This window comes from Bos javanicus, chromosome 12 (genome assembly GCF_032452875.1).
Source record: "Bos javanicus breed banteng chromosome 12, ARS-OSU_banteng_1.0, whole genome shotgun sequence".
Taxonomy (NCBI): domain Eukaryota; kingdom Metazoa; phylum Chordata; class Mammalia; order Artiodactyla; family Bovidae; genus Bos; species Bos javanicus.
In genome coordinates, this window is record NC_083879.1 from 72,600,194 (window position 1) to 72,617,780 (window position 17,587).

The window sequence follows — 17,587 nt, forward strand, 5'->3', positions numbered from 1 at the left end:
AATCTGGGATACTCTGACCATTAAAACAAATAAATGTCAATTAACCCTAACCCAGTAAACAATGAAAGAATCCATGCATCTCTACTGTTACATAAACAGGAGAGAAAGGGAAGTTCTTGCAAACAAATGCAAACAAACATAAGAGGAGCAACAGAGTCAGAACATCATCAAAGGAAGTTAAAACTAGTGGATCAAAGTTTGATGTGGAACATGATATTTATATAATCTCAAATTATGTCTCTGTAGTGAAGTGAAAGTGAAATCTCTCAGTCATGTCTGACTCTTAGCGACCCCATGGACTGCAGCCCACCAGGCTCCTCTGTCCATGGAATTTTCCAGGCAAGAGTACTGGAGTGGGGTGACATTAAATTACTTATTAATTATCAAAAGAAAAACAGTAACTATATAGAGGATCTGCTCCCATCAAAACCCTATTCAAATCCACTGCCTGCCTGCCAAGTCACTTCAATTTTGTCTGACTCTGTGCAACCCTATGGACTGCAGTCCCGCAGGCTCCTCTGTCCATGGGATTCTCCAGGCAAGAATACTGGAGTGGGTTGCCATGCCCTCCTTCGGGGGATCTTCCTGACCCAGGGATGAAACCTGTGTCTCTTATGTCTCCTGAATTTGCATGTGGGTTCTTTACCACTAGTACCACCTGAGAAGTCCCTCAAATCCACTATGCATTATTTAAATGGCAATAGTTAATATGCAGAGATACCTCAAAGACTGACACCATTTTTACTGATTTTTGCCACAGTAAGAATATTTTCAAAGCTAGACAATAATAATTCATGAAAACATGTTTCTCTCATTTATTGCATTATTCCTACCAAAATATGCTCAAGAATTTTTTAGTAGGAGATGCTCAAGAATTATTTAGTAAATAAATTAATGTCTCTGATTTATTAAAGAAGCAATAAGAGACTGAACTTCAGATCTGGCAAACCCTGGTAGCCTGGCCCATCTAATGATACCTGGTCCACGGGCCAGGAGACTAGTTTCTAGCTCCAGCAGTGGTACTGAGGACCCAGTGTTTCACCTGTCCTCCTCCTATCTCCTTTTCCACTCCAGTTCAGCATCTCCATGACCCTCACCATCTGATAATCTCAGCTTACTTCCCAAACAAAAGTATAAATCTCTGAGCTTTACCAATAAGCAGATTTGAAACATGTTAGACCATTTTCCCCCATGTTTATTCCCCACAGAGAACATCAGGAAATTAGCACTGCAACTTACCCAGATTATAGCATCCTTCCCTGAAAGGCCCTTTTTAAAAATCTGCTATCACAGGAAAAGGTGCTCAACATCACTAATCAACAGGGAAATGCAAATCAAAGTCATGATGAGACAGCCCCACCCCCACCCCACACACATATTAGAAGGGGTAAAGAAGAGGAAGAAGAAGAAAAAGAAGAAGAGGGAGGAGGCAGACGAAGAAGAAAACAAGATGGGAAGGATGTAGGAAAACTGGAACCCTTGCACATTGCTGGTGGAAATGTAAAATGGTGCAGTCACAAAGGACAAACACTGTATGATCTCACTTTCATAAAGGTGCTGAGAGCAGTCAAATTCAGAGAGAAACAAAGTGGCCCTGTGGTTGCCAGGGATGGAGAGGGGACTGGGGAGTTAGTGTTTGATGACACATTAGTGCAGGATGAAAAGGGTTCTGGAAAATGGTTGCACAACACATAAATATAGTCAACAACACTGAATTGTATACTTAAAAATGGTTAAGATGGTAAAGTTGATGCTCTGTGCTACTGCTGCTGCTGCTAAGTCGCTTCAGTCGTGTCCGACTCTGTTCGACCCCAGAGACGGCAGCCCACCAGGCTCCCCCATCCCTGGGATTCTCCAGGCAAGAACACTGGAGTGAGTTGCCATTTCCTTCTCCAATGCATAAAAGTGAAAAGTGAAAGTGAAGTCGCTCAGTCATGTCTGACTCTTAGCGACCCCATGGATTGCAGCCTACTAGGCTCCTCCGTCCATGGGATTTTCCAGGCAAGAGTACTGGAGTGGGGTGCCATTCCTTTACCACACACACACACACACACACACAAATTAATGAGGAAAGAAATCCAACTGATGTGTCTCAGATGGAAATCTTCCCAGGTTAGAGTCTAGACTTTGTCTAGACTCTCTGGGTGTATGACCTTGAACTAGCCACATAGCCTCTCAGTATTGGCCTCTGACAAACAGGGGGAACATGTGGAGATAACACCTTCCTGGGCTGAGAGAATCAGTGTTGCTCTAAACGTAAGGAATTTCCCCCAGACAAAGAGCAGCCATCACCAAGACAACGCCCTTGAGTAATCACATGTGGGCTCCAGTAGGAAGCCTCTGAGGGATAAAGTTACACTAGTTGTTCCAGCGGGAAGGAAAAAACACTTCGCTTCTTTCCTGGATGAACTCAGTGAAAAGTCATTATAAAGCTTTGTTTACTAAAGCAGCCCACCCAACTTCCTTTTCTCCTCTATAAAAGAATTCTCCTTCCCTTGACATCTCAGTGGTAAAGAATCCTCCTGTCAATGTAGGAGACTCAGGTTCGATCCCTGGGTTGGGAAGATCCCCTGGAGAAGGAAATGGCAACCCACTCCAGTTTACTTACCTGGAGAATCCAATATACTTACCATGGACAGAGGAGCCTGGTGGGCTACAGACCATGGGGTCACAAAGAGTCAGACATGAATTAGTGACTAAGTTTGCTATGGGTGCAGATACAGAACTGCACTTCTCTGCTGATCCTGAATAAGCGGACCTTGGCTGGAGAAATATCTGACAGTCTATTTGCTTCAGGTCAACAAAGGAAGGAAGTCAACACAATTGGGGGCCATAGGAAGACTTAGAAAGGCAAACTAACCACTTGACACATCTGAATGGACGCTAGTTGATACGCCTCAGGCTGATGAGATGCAGGACTATAAACACCAAAAAAATCAAGAATAAATTACAAAAAATTAACTTAAATTTGTTACACTATTTTACTGTAAGGAATTAGTAGTAAATTTTATACACCTCTGGGATGTTCTTCATCTTTCTTAGGGCGAGAATTATTGTATAAAATCACTAAAACTCATCAAGCTAAACACTTAAGGGCAACAGGCTGAGGTCTGAAAAAAAGCCCTGGAAAGCTCATCCAGCATCCATCTACAGCATGCAGATTCTGACTGTTAATGAAAAACAAGACTAATGCAAATAGCATTCTGAAAGCAGTGCAAATAATCCAAGTTTGATATTAAACATTTCTAAGCGCAGTGGCGGTTGCGACCAGCATACTAAATGCTGCCGAGAGGAACTATCCCATGTCCAAGGTCAGGGGCAGAAGCCGGGAGGACCCCATGCCCGAAGAGCGGCGGCCAAGAGGAGTTACCCCACATCCGAGGTCAGGGGTGGCAGCTGAGAGGAGATACCCTGCGAACAAGGTCAGGGGTGGTGGCCGGGAGGAGCTACCCCACGCCCCCACCCCCAAGGCCAGGGGCGGCGGCTGGGAGGACCAACCACACGTCCAAGGAGCTGTGGCTGCGCGGGCGCAGGAGGGCCTACAGGAGCTATCCCACCTTGTAGGTCAGGAAGGGCGGCGGTGAGGAGATATCCCTCGTCCAAGGTAAGGAGCAGCGGTTGCACTTTGCTGGAGCAGCCGTGAAGAGATACCCCATGCCCAAGGTAAGAGAAACTCAAGTAAGATGGTAGGTATTGCAAGAGGGCATCAGAGGGCAGACACACTGAAACCATACTCACAGCAAACTAGTCAATCTAATCACACTAGGACCACAGCCTTGTCTAACTCAATGAAACTAAGCCATGTTCATGGGGCCCCCGAAGATGGGTGGGTCATTGTGGAGAGGTCTGACAGAATGTGGTCCACTTGAGGAGGGAATGGCAAACCACTTCAGTGTTCTTGCCTTGAGAACCGCATGAACAGTATGAAAAGGCAAAATGATAGGATACTGAAAGAAGAACTCCCCAGGTAGGTAGGGGCCCAATATGCTACTGGAGATCAGTGGAGAAATAACTCCAGAAAGAATGAAGGGATGGAGCCAAAGCAAAAACAAGACCCAGTTGTGGATGTGACTGGTGATAGAAGCAAGGTCTGATGCTGTAAAGAGCAATATTGCATAGGAACCTGGAATGTCAGGTCCATGAATCAAAGCAAATTGGAAGTGGTCAAACAAGAGATGGCAAGAGTGAATGTAGACATTCTAGGAATTAGCGAACTAAAATGGACTGGAATGGGTGAATTTAACTCAGATGACCATTATATCTACTACTGTTGGCAGGAATCCCTCAGAAGAAATGGAGTAGCCATCATGGTCAATAAAAGAGTCCGAAATGCAGTGCTTGGATGCAATCTCAAAAACGAAAGAATGATCTCTGTTCGTTTCCAAGGCAAACCATTCATATCACAGAAATACAAGTCCATGCCCCAACCAGTAACGCTGAAGAAGCTGAAGTTGGAACAGTTCTATGAAGACCTACAAGATCTTTTAGAACTAACACTCCAAAAAGATGTCCTTTTCATTATAGGGGACTGGAATGCAAAAGTAGGAAGTCAAGAAACACCTGGAGTAACAGGCAAATTTGGCCTTGGAATACGGAATGAAGCAGGGCAAAGGCTAATAGAGTTTTGCCAAGATAATGCACTGGTCATAGCAAATACCCTCTTCCAACAACACAAGAGAAGACTCTACACATGGACATCACCAGATGGTCAACACCGAAATCAGATTGATTATATTCTTTGCAGCCAAAGATGGAGAAGCTCTATACAGTCAACAAAAACAAGACTAGGAGCTGACTGTGGCTCAGATCATGAACTCCTTATTATCAAATTCAGACTTAAATTGAAGAAAGTAGGGAAAAACCACTAGACCATTCAGGTATGACCTAAATCAAATCCCTTATGATTATACAGTGGAAGTGAGAAATAAATTTGAGGGCCTAGATCTGATAGATAGAGTGCCTGATGAACTATGGAATGAGGTTCATGACATTGTATCGGAGACAGGGATCAAGACCATCCCCATGGAAAAGAAATGCAAAAAAGCAAAATGGCTGTCTGGGCAAGCCTTACAAATAGCTGTGAACAGAAGAGAAGCAAAAAGCAAAGGAGAAAAGGAAAGATACGCCAATCTGAATGCAGAGTTCCAACGAACAGCAAGAAGAGATAAGAAAGCCTTCCTCAGTGATCAATACAAAGAAATAGAGGAAAACAACAGAATGGGAAAGACTAGAGATAGCTTTAAGAAAATTAGAGATACCAAGGGGACATTTCATGCAATGATGGGCTCAATAAAGGACAGAAATGGTATGGACCTAACAGAAGCAGAAGATATTAAGAAGAGGTGGCAAGAATACACAGAAGAACTGTACAAAAAAGATCTTCACGACCCAGATAATCAAGATGCTGTGATCACTGACCTAGAGCCAGACATCCTGGAATGTGAAGTCAAGTAGGCCTTAGAAAGCATCACTACGAACAAAGCTAGTGGAGGTGATGGAATTCCAGTGGAGCTATTTCAAATCCTGAAAGATGATGCTGTGAAAGTGCTGCACTCAATATGCCAGCAAATTTGGAAAACTGAGCAGTAGCCACAGGACTGGAAAAGGTCAGTTTTCATTCCAATCCCAAAGAAAGGCAATGCCAAAGAGTGCTCAAACTACTGCACAATTGCACTCATCTCACATGCTAGTAAAATAATGCTCAAAATTCTCCAAGCCAGGCTTCAGCAATACATGAACCGTGAAATTCCAGATGTTCAAGCTGGTTTTAGAAAAGGCAGAGGAACCAGAGATCAAATTGCCAACATCCGCTAGATCATGGGAAAAGCAAGAGAGTTCCAGAAAAACATCTATTTCTGCTTTATTGACTATGCCAAGGCCTTTGACTGTGTGGATAATAATAAACTGTGGAAAATTCTGAAAGAGATGGGAATACCAGACGACCTGACCTGCCTCTTGAGAAATGTGTATGCAGGTCAGGAAGCAACAGTTAGAACTGGACATGGAACAACAGACTGGTTCCAAATAGGAAAAGGAGTACGTCAAGGCTGTAAATTATCACCCTGCTTATTTAATGTGTATGCAGAATACATCATGAGAAACGCTGGACTGGAAGAAACACAAGCTGGAATCAAGATTGCCGGGAGAAATATCAATAACCTCAGATATGCAGATGACACCACCCTTATGGCAGAAAGTGAAGAGGAACTAAAAAGCCTCTTGGTGAAAGTGGAAAGTGAAAAAGTTGGCTTAAAGCTCAACATTCAGAAAACTAAGATCACGGCATTCAGTCTCATCACTTCATGGGAAATGGATGGGGAAACAGTGGAAACAGTGTCAGACTTTATTTTCTTGGGCTCCAAAATCACTGCAGATGTGACTGCAGCCATGAAATTAAAGGACGCTTACTCTTTGGAAGGGAAGTTATGACCAACCTAGATAGCATATTCAAAAGCAGAGACATTACTTTGCCAACTAAAGGCCATCTAGTTAAGGCTATAGTTTTTCCTCTGGTCTTGTGTGGATGTGAGATTTGGACTGTGAAGAAGGCTGAGCGCCGAAGAATTGATGCTTTTGAACTGTGGTGTTGGAGAAGACTCTTGAGTGTCCCTTGCACTGCAAGGAGATCCAACCAGTCCATTCCTTAATGGAGATCAGCCCTGGGATTTCTTTGGAGGGAATGATGCTGAACCTGAAACTCCAGTACTTTGGCCACCTCATGCGAAGAGTTAATTCATTGCAAAAGACTCTGATGCTGGGAGCGATTGGAGGCAGGAGAAGTGGACGGCAGAGGATGAGATGGCTGGATGGCATCACTGACTCGATGGATGTGAGTCTGAGTGAACTCCGGGAGTTGGTGATGTACAGGGCAGCCTGGCGTGCTGTGATTCATGGGGTCGCAAAGAGTTGGACACGACTGAGCGACTGAACTGAACTGACTGATGCACTTATGATCACTAGTTACTGAGGGCTTAACAGGACCAACTTCCCTAAACCATCTTAGGACTCAGCCAGTTCACTTCCCCCTCATGTCATCAGCTTTTCTGACAAGGGTCTCTGGAGAGTCTGACTTGACCCCAGTGGCAGTTTCCACATCTGCACTCCCTTTGCAAGGGGACAGTTCGCTAACTGAGATGTGGCCAGAGTCCGGGGATTGAGGATGTAATGACTCCCTGATGGGTCAAGTGCATCTGGTCCAAGATGAGGTCCTGCCCCACCTTATCTCTGGGTCCTGCATTCACCCCCAACCTGCTGGCTTCTGGGACGAGAGTGGGAGAGAAATGCAGAGCTCACCACAGAGGCTGCAGTGCAGGACAGCAGGAACATCACCAGGGAGAGTCTCAGCTGACTGGACAGTCTAGTCCCCAGCTAGACATGGTTCATAAACTAGGCCACTGATTTCCAATAATGGGTATGAGGGAGAACAATTCAATAAACTATGATGAGAAAATGGGTTGCTTTGGGAAAATGGAACCTATATTATATCAAATACTAAAAGAAATTCTAGCTGCCTTTATTGTTAGAAAGTGAGTGAGTGAGTGAAGTCGCTCAGTCGTGTCCAACTCTTTGCAACCCCATGGACTGTAGCCCACCAGGCTCCTCCATCCATGGGATTCTCCAGGTAAGAATACTGGAGTGGGTTGCGATTGCCTTCTCCAGGGGATCTTCCCAAACCAGGGATCGAACTTAGGTCTCCTGCATTGCAGGCAGACGCTTTAACCTCTGAGCCACCAGGGAAGCCTTTCTTTTCTTTTCTTAGAAAGGAAACAAGAAAAGAGCTGAAACCAAACACAGAGATTTAGATGATGCCAGGATTTTTAAAAGATATTATAGAAGCAACAGGAGAAACCAAAAAGAAAAAGCTGAATACAATTAATGACATATAACTTAAAACCACAAAGTGAAAGTGAAAATGAAAGTTACTTAGTTGTGTCCAACTCTTGGTGACCCCATGGACTATACAGTCCATGGAATTCTCCAGGCCAGAATACTGGAATGGGTAGCCTTTCCCTTCTACAGCAGATCTTCCTAACCTAGGGATCAAAACCAGGTCTCCCACATTGCAGGCGCATTCTTTACCAACTGAGCCACAAGGTAAAATCCACTGAACTAAAGGACAAATTAAAAGTTGAAAAAGTACTATACGCAGTATTGAAAGTTATGTTAAAAATAACTGCCTTATAGGAAAAACATATTAATAAACAATCAAATAAAGACAAATGGTCAATAGACATAAGAAAGCTCCATCTCCACAAATCAAATAAATTCAAGTTAAATTTATTTAACTTATCTATTTTATTTAGACCTAATAAAAATGTAAGTTCGGTACTCAAAGATGGCAATGAAATAAGCACATAAGAGCTTTAAGAGGGCAAACTGGTCCAAACCTGATCAAAAACATTTTGGCTTTTCACCAGTTTACCCTACTTCTGGGGATATAGCAAAAGGAAAGATGGACCTAAATATTAGGGTGAGGTAAATATATATCCCTATGGATATGGCCATCATATCATAATTAGCAAAAAACTGTGTTAAAAGTGAAAGACTGCATAAATTGCATTAAATACCATGTTTTGAACATTATCTAATTCAATAAATAAACATTAAGCATAGAAAATTAAGAAGGACTCAAGATTCAAATTTTTTTTAGTTTTATAGAAAAGCATGCACGCTCAGTTGTGCAGAAAGATTTCTAAGGGAAAGAAAAAACAACCAAAATATCAGCAAGTATATTTGACTAATAGAAAGAAATTCTTATTTTTTTCTTCTTCTATAGCTTTAAATTTCTTACAGAAATAGAAAAATAAATATTCTTTCCTAAAATTGACTGCTGCTGCTAAGTTGCTTCAGTTGTGTCTGACTCTGTGCGACCCCATAGATGGCAGCCCACCAGGCTCCCCCGTCCCTGGGATTCTCCAGGCAAGAACACCGGAGTGGGTTGTCATTTCCTTCTCCAATGCATGAAAGTGAAAAGGGAAAGTGAAGTCGCTCAGTCATGTCTGACTCTTAGCGACCCCATGGACTGCAGCCTACCAGGCTTCTCTGTCCGTGGGATTTTCCAGGCAAGAGTACTGGAGTGGGATGCTGTCGCCTTCTCCAATAGGTCATATAACAGTCACAAAATCATTAGCTTCTCTCTGAAGCACATAGATGACAGTGTCTGATGGACATTTCTGAATTGTTCTGCAGATATTAAAACACCCCCCAGATGAATAAGGTCACTGCATCATGGCCTTAAGCAGGCAGCACCCAGACCAGCTGGAACCAAAGGACTGATGATGTTAAACCCTGTGATCCTACTCTGATATCTCACCCTCAACCAATCAGAATGGTGTAGAAGTTGATTACATTCCCTGGACTTTCTCCCTTACCTTGCTTTTAAAACCTCTCCCCTGAAATCTATCAGGGAGTTTGGATTTTATAAGGATGAGTTGCCTGTACTCCTAGCATGACCCCTGCGATAAACCTTTCTCTGCTCCAAATGCCAACATTTGCATTTGTTTGGCCTGACTATACCTTGGACACAGAAACTTAGGTAGAACACAACCACAGGTTGTAGGCAAGCATTTGATCTCACACAACTGCAGGGTTTAGCACAGATGGTATGTGTAGAGCTATAAGAGCTAAAGAAAAGTAAAAGGAATAGAGGAACTTGAATGATTTTGGAAGATGAATGAATGCTGCTCCTGGAGACAGGCTGTTGGCATCTCACATTTTGTACTATGTAGGGACCTCTGTGGGCTTTTTGCTGCCCTCTTAGATTGGGAAAGGAGAACATGGATGAGGGGGAGGGGAGAGAGACTGCCTTATGATTTTTTTATCATGTGCTCCAGGGCCTAGTGGAATGACAGTGACATATGTTACATAACACAGGGTATGGACGTTTCTGAAAAACTTACCTCACTACTTTTGTAACAATGCCCTATTCAAGAAGGTACTATCATTCCTATTTTTACACATGAGAAAGATGTGGCTTAAGGACAGTTACTTTTCTAAGTTTTTCAAATTAGTAAATGACAAATCCTGATTTGAAATCAAGTCCACGTCCAGTACTGGTAGATGGACAGTATGCATGAAAAGTGCCTAGAATACACTTTTGGAATCACTGTAGAACTGAAAAAAAACAAAGTCTTGGACTCCCACTCTTGTCTTTAGTCATTTGTGTGACCATCTTACCAGCTCAGCAGTTTCTCCTCCTTCTACCGTAAACAAAGATTAAAGTTTGTGGTGTTTATAACAAGATCATTTTGTTATTCTTTGATAATTTCCCATGTATCTTGGCTATTAACAACAGAGTATTGTTAATAATGGCTTTTGGCTTCAGTTATGCAAGATAAGTAAGTTCTGCAAAACTAGTATACAGCAGTGTGGCTACAGTTGGCAATATTCTGTGTATGTTTAATTTTTTAAGAGACTAGATCTTGAAGGCTCTCAACATAAAAAAGAAAAAAGGAAAATGGTTAAAGTGTGAAGTGATGGCTATGTTGATTGACTTGGCTGTGGTATTTCACAATGTATATATGTGTCTTAAGTCATTAGGTTGTACATCTTAAATATATACATTTTTGAGTGTTAATAATACCTCAATAAAGCTGGAGGGGAAATTATTTTAAGGAAAGCCTAATGTATTCAAACATTTTAAATAAGGCCAAATATAAGAATAACAGAATGCTGATAATTTCTACTGATGGACATGATGGAGATATATTATACTACTTTCTTGATATCTCATGCATGTTTAAAATTTTTTTGCTGCCAAAAATAAGACAATTAGAGTTGAAATTTGTAATTTTTCAGTTACATACTTTCTCCAAACTGCCAAATACACTCAGTCCTTTCAGCTTCTGTCTTTTCTGCCTTTAACCAAGATCTTTTGAAACTTTCTACTATTCTTTTCTTAACATTAATTAATAGGACATTTAGAAGAAATGTTGAAATCCATTGTTGAACTGTACAGAGAAGTCTGGGTGTGGAACCAGGGGACCAGAGCTCTAGATGCTTCATATATTACCTAAACTTTCTCAGGTCTACAATGGGAAACCCCTACTCTTCTAGTGGTAAAGAACCTGCCTGCCGATGCAGGAGACAAGAGACTTGGGTTTGATCCCTGGGTTGGATAGATCCCCTGGAGTAGGCAATGGCACCCTATTCTAGTATTCTTGCCTGGAGAATCACATGGACAGAGGAGTCTGATGGGCTACAATCCATGGTGCTGCAGCGAGCCAGACATGACTGAAGCAACAGCACACATGCCTGCACTCACCAACCTTCCCTCCATCTCTTCCAGCCAGAGGGCCAGGGTCATCTAAAAATTTGGAAAACCTACAACCCGAAATATCAGTTACTCCTAAGAGGAATGGACCCCCCTTGGTGATGCCAACTACCATCTTCCCAGAAGCTTCAGGGGTTCACTTCATGGGAACATCACACTTGAGTGAAGGGGCCCCTGAGCCCCAACCTCCAGAGAAACAACTGGGGCAATGGATCTTCTTGACTACTCCTGTGAACCTCTCTCTGACCTGAAGCTTCTCTTCCAAAAACCAACAAAATTGTGTTCCAAAGAGTAAATGATTAACTGTAGGAATTGTTGCACTCAGAGGGGAGCTAGTGACCTGGGCCTAGTGACACATAGAACATTGTCACCATAAAAAAAACAAACCAACAAACAAAAAAAACAGCTACTCAGGTGAAAGTGGCCAAGAAGACCAGCCAGGATTTCTAGCTGTGACACAGGTCTGCTGCCTTCCTGGCTGGGATGGCCCTAGGGGACCGAGTTGCTCTGGATTACCTGTTTGCTGCCTGGGAAAGGGTTTGTGTACCAGGCAGCATGTGGACCTGTTTTCATGAGGATACACATAGTCTCACTGAAGGAGGCACAGATGGACCACTGGGAGAGTCACTCGGCTGCAGACACCAGACCACCTGGTCTGGGGAACAATCTGGGGGCAGGGTGATGGGGCCAACCGAGCACTACCAGAATTGTCCTTTCCTGGGCCCCTCCATGACCCTCAGAATCTAGAAAATTCCAGATGACGGTCTCGCAGAGACAGAACAGTTAGGGCCAAGGCCAAGGGGCACCAGACACATCCATAGGTGGTGGGAGAAGTCCTGCTCCTCCCCAGGGTCTGATGACACCACACTCAGCAGGAAGCAGCTGCAGGAGCTGGACCTGCACCCTCAGGCCCCTCAGGATGAGAAGTAGGACAGGCACAAAGAGGGGACGTGTCACCACAAAGACCAACAGTTCCCAGGGAGAAAGCACAGAATCTGGGTCATAAAGTAAAAGTCCAACCTTTTTTCTTTTCCTTTGTGCTGAGATATTTCACCTGCTCACAGGGCATCTTGTGCAGAGGTCTCAAACCCAGGCCTTCATACCAGAGACCCTGGTGTGAAATGGCTTCACTGACAACCTCAGCTCGGAGGGCCATGTCCAGAGACACAGCACCTGGCACTGATCTGCAATTGCAGCTGCATAGCTGAGTTCACTCCCCAAGAACTCTGTCCACTCCCAGTTGACAGGAACCACAGCAGCCTGGCTAGTTGTGGGGAGAATATGTCTTCTAGAGCTTGAACTCTCACCCCTCTATGCTTTGATTAAAGACTTTACTTCTGAAGCCAAATATTTACCCATCTATCAGTACATGAGTGACACTTGGCTGAAGTCACCTATTAGGGTCTGCCTCAGGATTGTAGGTAACAAAACAGAAAGAAATCAAACACTCTTCTGCCCAATAACGCTGTGTAATTCTCCTGAAGACCTGGAGAAAGGAGAAGCACTGGACTAGCGAAGAGAATTGTTTCTTAATATGAGTGTGGTCTGCATTGTTCTCTTGAAAAGTGATATTTACTCTTGGAAACTTGAGTCTCCCCTCCTCATAGAAGCCAGGAGAGGTTCCTGTTCTGTCAGGTCAAAGAATTAAAGAACCTGACACTCAGCAACCTCTCAGAAGTGGGATTCTTGAAGGAAATCCATTGTTCTGGAGACCCAGGCTCACACTAGACCCAGGAGCCAACAGCATCAGAGCGTTTTCTCCTTCAGACACCCTACCCTACTGACCTGAGCCCCAGGAAACACCCCTGTCACTCCACTGAGTGATTTAGACTCAAGATTTGGTGACTGGCCAGGGAAGTGGAGCTTGATTCAGGAGATGAGACCTCCATGGCAATGAGATTTTTCTGAGGGTGGGTCTCCTAAAAGAGGTAGGTAGCAATTCCTGTGAAGAGAGTGGAAGGAGTGACCTCAGTTAAAAACCAGGCACCAGAGGAATGGTGTTGGCCTCTGGGGAGCTCTCACAAGGGGACCTTTTGGCAAAAGGCTCAATTCTTTAAGAGATTTCCCTTTAGAATGTGGGAAAGGACAAGTGGTCAAATCTTGAACTATTGAACTATTCTTGAACTATTTCTCTTCTGTACTGAAATATGCTTTTGGTTTACTGTAGCTCTTGAGTTAACTAAATTAGACCATCCCTGCCCAGTGCAGGGCTGCAGTTCCATGAAGGCTGACAGACAGGATGGTGAGATGGGAAGGGGAACAGTCTCCCCACCCCCACTCACTGACCTACTGGGGAGAGAGCATCATCCTGCCAAGTAGACCATGACTCAGAAACTCAGGTCCTGAGAGCAGTCCTGTAAACGGGACAGAGCAGGAGGTGAGGGGAGAATTCCCCACAGTATCAGGGAGCTCTCCATGCAGTCAGGAACACCAGGGAGAATGAATCTTCTGTCTGTCACTACATAAACCATCTGAGACATAAGTGGCCGAAAGCAGTGGTCACTTAATAGTTATTTGTGAGGGGGGCTTCCTAGATGGTGTTAGTGGTAAAGAACATGCCTATCAGTACAGGAGATGAAAGAGACCTGAGCTTGATCCTTGGGTCAGAAGATCTTCTGGAGGAGGGCATGGCAACCCACTGGTTGCCTGGAGAACTCCATGGATAGAGGAGCCTCGCTGGCAGGCTACAATCCACGGGGTCACAAAGAGTTGGACAGAAATGAAGCGATTGAGCACAACACAGCACAAAGCATTCTGCCAAAAAAACCCCCAGAAAACCAAACAGCTTTCCCTTCTTCTTTTCTATTTTATATCTTATCAGAATCAGTATAAACTCCTGTATTTAAAAAAAAAAAAAAAACTTTATTGTTGCAAAATGTAAAGTTTAAAAACCCTCAATCCTCTTGTTACATACAAAACTTCTAAATGTGATATAAAATCAAACTGATCACATGGACTACAGTTTTGTCTAAATCAATGAACCTCAAAAAAGCAAGAGAGTTCCAGAAAAACATCTACTTCTGCTTTACTGACTATTCCAAAGCCTTTGACTGTGTGGATCACAACAAACTGTGGAAAATTCTTAAAGAGATGGGAATACCAGACCACCACTTGCCTCCTGATAAATCTGTATGCAGGTCAAGAAGCAATGGTTAGAACCAGACATGGAAGAACAGACTGGTTTCAAATTGGGAAAGCAGTACCCTGCTTTTTGGCACCTTGCTTATTTAACTTATAAGCAGAATACATCATGTTAAATGCCGGACTGGATGAAGCACAAGCTGGAATCAAGATTGCCAGGAGATATATCAATAACCTCAGAAATGCAGATGACACCACACTTATGGCAGAAAGTGAAGAGGAACTAAAATGCCTCTTGATGAAAGTGAAATAGGAGAATAAAAATGTTGGCTTAAAGCTCAACATTCAGAAAACTAAGACCATGGCATCTGGTCCCATCACTTCATGGCAAATAGATGGGGAAACATGGAAAGAGTGAGAGACTTTATTTTTGAAGCTCCAAAATCACTGCAGATGGTGACTGCAGCCATAAAATTAAAAGACGCTTGCTCCTTGGAAGAAAAGCTATGACCAACCTAGACAGCATATTAAAAAGCAGAGGCATTATTTGCCAACAAAGGTCCATCTAGTTAAAGCTATGGTTTTTCCAGTAGTTATGTATGGATGTGAGAGTTGGACTATAAAGGAAGCTGAGAGTCAAAGAATTGATGCTTTTGAATTGTGGTGTTGGAAAAGACTCTTGAGAGTCCCTTGGACTGCAAGGAGATCCAACCAGTCCATCCTAAAGGAAATCGGAAAGACTCATGCTGAAGCTGAAACTTCAATACTTTGGCCACCTGATGCGAAGAACTGACTTATTTGAAAAGACCCCTATGCTGGGAAAGACTGAAGATGGGAGGAGCAGGGGACAACAGAGGATGAGCTGGTTAGATGGCATCACTGACTTGATGGACATGAGTTTGAGTAAATTCAGGGAGTTGGTGATGGACAGGTAGGCCTGGTGTGCTACAGTCCATGCGGTCACAAACAGTCAAACACGACTGAGCTACTGAACTGAATGTGATATAAACTCCATCTCAGAGGCTCATTTTCTGTCTAAGCAGTCTGCAATATTTAATTTTAAAAATATTTTCAATGTAATTTCCTCAAAATTTAAAGATGATTAGTTTTCATAAAAACAAAAAAACACTGGTTTGGAATACCCAAAGCTTCCAACTTTTGGAATGAATAAGTATGAGCATGGTTGCTGAGTGAAAGAGTGAATTTAGTCAGAACCATCCAATGTCAGGGCTTCTCTTGTGGCTCAGCTGGTAAAGAATCTGCCTGCAATGTGGTAGACATGGGTTCAATCCCTGGGTTTGGAAGATCTCCTGGAGAAGGGAAAGGCTACACACACAATCCCAATTTGACTCCTAAGGCAAGTAATCTGGGCCAGGTGTGTAGATAGACGTCTCATAGGGCTGGGGCATATTATTCCTTCCAGTAATGTTATTTTTTAGTTCTAAATTCAAAAAAATATATGTTTGACCCACTTTTAAACACACATTGCCATTTTAGTTTTGGGGAAAAAAATAGTTTTCTTAGACCGTTAGGTTTGGAAAAGCTCAGTTAATCCATATTCTCTGTTTTTAAAGGAAAATTAATAACTTTTAATAACAGCTTTTGCACATAAAAATGAAAGTCACTCAGTCATGGTCACTCTTTACAATCCCCTGGAATGCTCCAGGACAGAATACTGAAGCGGGTACTCTTTCCCTTCCCAAACCAGGGATCAAATCCAGGTCTCCCACATTGCAGGCAGATTCCTTACCAGCTGAGCCACCAAGGCTCACCTAAGCCCTTTACATATAATACCTAGTGCCCCATCTGTACTACCGTCTCAACCACTACCTTCTTTGTTAATGGTTCAGTTCAGTTCGGTTCAGTTGCTCAGCCGCGTCCTATCTGTGACCCCATGTACTGCAGCACGCCAGGCCTCCCTGTCCATAACCAACTCCCAGGGTTTACTCAAACTCATGTCCATTGAGTTGGTGATGCCATTCCACCATCTCATCCTCTGTTGTCCCTTGCTCCTCCCATCTTCAATCCTTCCCAGCATCAGAATCTTTTCAGATGAGTCTGTTCTTCACATCAGGTTGCTGAATATTGGAGTTTCAGCCTCCACCATCAGTCCTTCCAATGAATGTTCAGGACTGATCTCCTTTAGGATGGACTGGTTGGATCTCCTTGCAGTCCAAGAGACTCTTAAAAGTCTTCTCCAACACCACAGATCAAAAGCATTAGTTTTTCTGCACTCAGGTTTCTTTATAGTCCAACTCTCACATCCATACATGACTACTGGAAAAACCATAGCTTTGACTAGATGGACCTTTGTTGGCAAAGTAATGTCTCTGCTTTTTAACACACTGTCTAGTTTGGTCATAACTTTCCTTCCAAGGAGTAAGCGTCTTTTAATTTCATGGCTGCAGCCATCATCTGTAGTGATTTTGGAGCCCCCCAAAATAAAGTCTGCCACTGTTTCCACTGTTTCCCCATCTGTTTGCCATGAAGTGATGGGATGGGATGCCATGATCTTCGTTTTCTGAATGTTAATCTTTAAGCCAAATTTTTACTCTCCTCTTTCACTTTCATCAAGAGGCTTTTTAATTCTTCTTCACTTTCTGCCATAAGGATGGTGTCATCTACATATCTGAGGTTATTGATATATCTCCTGGCAATCTTGATTCCAGCTTGTGCTTCACCCAACCCAGCATTTCTCATGATATACTCTGTATGTAAGTTAAATAATTAGGGTGACAATATACAGCCTTGACATACTCCTTTTCCTATTTGAAACCAGTCTGTTGTTCCATGTCCACTTCTAACTGTTGCTTCCTGACCTGCATACAGGTTTCTCAAGAGGCAGGTCAGGTGGTCTGGTATTCTCATCTCTTTCAGAATTTTCCAGTTTATTGTGACCACAGACAGTCAAAGACTTTGGGATAGGCAATAAAGCATAAGTAGATGTTTTTCTGGAACTCTCTTTCTTTTTTGATGATCCAGCAGATGTTGGCAATTTGATCTGTTTCCTTTGCCTTTTCTAAATCCAGCTTCAACATCTCGAAGTTCACAGTTCACGTACTGTTGAAGCCTGGCTTGGAGAATTTGAGTATTACACTGTTAGAGTGTGAGTTAATGGTAACCATGATATTTATATTTAAAATGAGACCATATAAGCTTTCAGAAAGCCCTATTTACACATTATCAATATTTTTAATAGTGTAAAACAAGTTTTAACACAAGGCTTGTGTTTAC